This window comes from Arachis ipaensis, chromosome B10, assembly GCF_059453495.1.
Source record: "Arachis ipaensis isolate K30076 ecotype BB chromosome B10, ASM5945349v1, whole genome shotgun sequence".
Lineage (NCBI taxonomy): Eukaryota > Viridiplantae > Streptophyta > Magnoliopsida > Fabales > Fabaceae > Arachis > Arachis ipaensis.
The window spans coordinates 84,828,509-84,830,848 of record NC_142435.1 but is presented as its reverse complement, the minus strand read 5'-3'; the positions used below and the strand labels follow the sequence as shown (position 1 = coordinate 84,830,848).

General features: G+C 41.3%; 1 non-coding gene across 1 annotated transcript; it reads left to right on the top strand.

Moving 5' to 3' along the window:
* Positions 1-1,272: 1,272 nt before the first annotated feature.
* Positions 1,273-1,379, top strand: LOC148580689 (small nucleolar RNA R71). The gene has a single exon (XR_015899622.1). It is a non-coding gene; the product is annotated as a small nucleolar RNA R71 (small nucleolar RNA).
* The last annotated feature ends 961 nt before the right edge of the window (positions 1,380-2,340 follow it).

Genomic DNA, 2,340 nt, shown 5'->3' with positions numbered 1-2,340 from the left:
AGATCGACCTCCAGTTTCAGGTAACCCCCGGAACATTGGCGCCGTTGCCGGGGACCCTAGAAGTCATCCCAACACCATGGAGGATGGCCATGACAACAACCACGATTCAGATCTGGAAAACAAAACACCACACAAGAACGCGGACACTCCGGAATCCAACGGGGACAAAAACTCATCAAATCCGGGGGTAATAGAAGCACTTCACTCCTATGATACAGGGAATATGAAAGCTCCCTAGATCTTTTTTCTACAGGAGTACGTCCTTTTGAATGAGAGCACTGCACTCCTTGTTCATCACCACTGTTTGGCCACCTTTCAGGTTGTTGTTCCTGGCTAGTAGCTTCTTCATCCACTTGATACAAGTAGGCATCTGTTTGAGGATTTCGAGGAAGGGAATGTTGACACCGAGAGATACAAACATGTCTAGAAATCTTGAATATGACCTTTCTTTTTCATCTCCCTTGAGTCTCTGAGGAAATGGCACCTTTGGCACATAAGGTTTCAGAGTTTCCTTCCGTGTTGAGTCTTTTCTTTGTACAGATCCAGTTCCTTGTTCCTTTTTCTCCATGTTGCTATGGGAATTTCCTTGGCTGTGCTTTGTTGGCTTACTGGTATCTTCTTCCAGGATTTCTTCATTTACAAGAGTAACTGCCTTACACTCTTCCCACCTGACCTTCTTCATTTTCCCTCTTGGATTTTTCTCAGTGTCACTTGGGAAACTATCAGTGGACTACGAAATCTGCTGTGAAAGATGTCCCACTTAAGATTCGAGATTCTTAATAACCTCTCCTCAGCTTTTTATACACCCTCTTACTTCTTCCTTGAATTTCTTTATGTCTTCAACATCCTTGCCAAGGTTTGCAAGCATAGCTTCCATCCTGGCCATTCTGTCATCCTCATGTGGTAATGGTTGGTTAAAATTGGGGTGTTGAGAACTGTTGTTGTGGCTTTGGTATGGTGGCTCTGGATAAGTGTTTTGTTTGTGGTTTGGTATGGTCTTTGGTTAGAGTTTTGGTGAGTGAAGTTGTTATACTTGGTAAACATCTTGTTCTGGTCCAGGATTGCATCCATTTGGTTCAATTCCAAGACTCCTCTGTTGTTGCTCCTACCTAAGGCATAAAAATACTCATTGTCAGCTACTGTCTCTATAACATGAATGGCTTCCTCAATGGCCTTCTTCTTGTTAAGGAAACCTTCAGATGAGTGGTCTACAGCCTTCTTTGATTCAGAATTTAGCCCTTCATAGAAGATATGAAGTTGCACCCACTCATTAAACATATCAGGGGGCATTTTCTTGTCAAATCCTTGAATCTCTCCCAGGCTTCATAAATAGTCTCACCATCTTGCTGTCTGAATGTCTGCAGTTCAGTTCTCAGCCTATTGACTTTTTGTGGAGGGTAGAACCTTATTAAGAATCTATTCACCACATCCTCCCAGGTTGTCAAGCTTTCCTTCGGAAACGATTCTAGCCATTTTGATGCCTTGTCCCTCAAAGAAAATGAAAACAGTAGCAATCTATAGGTGTCAGGGTGAACACCATTAGATTTAACCGTGTCATATATCCTTTGGAATTTAGTGAGGTGCTCATTAGGGTCCTCTTGGGTACTTCCTCCATAAGAACAGTTGTTTTGCATAAGAGTTATGAGCTGAGGCTTCAATTCGAAGTTATTAGCATGGATAGTTGGCTTTTGAATGCTACTACCACAGTTTCCTGGGTTTGGATTGATGTATGAGCCTAAAACTCTCCTCTCTTGTCCAGCAGGGTTGGCTCCACCTCTTCTGGCATGGTTATTCACCTCTCCTTCTTGATGGTTTTCTATATCATCCTCCATGGTTATATCCAAATCTTCCTCCTCTTCTTCTGCACCAACATCCCTCTTTCCTCTTGCTTCCCTCCTTAATCTCAGGAAGGTTCTTTCCGGTTCACTATCAAATGAGGTTGAGGCCTCTCTTCTACCTGTCATATAATGAACAAGTACAAGAAATAGCAAATGCAGATTCTACTAAAACAGAGTATAGTTAGCTTGCTGGAAAGTAAAGAAGTAAGGTAAAATTAAAGAAAAACAACTAAAATTTGTAAAAATTAAATGTAACAGAAGAAATTGGAATTCAAGTAACAAAAGAAAAGAAAAATTCTCAATCTAGTTATCCTCTAATTTAGTAATTGTCAATACAAAACCAATCCCCGGCAACGGCGCCATAAACTTGATTCACTCGGAAACCGTCTTTCAACAAATTTCCTTCCTGCAAGTGCACCGGATTGTCGTCAAGTAAAAACTCACTGTAGAGTGAGGTCAAATCTCATAGAGATTGGTAAATTGATCAATGTTAACTGGTGAA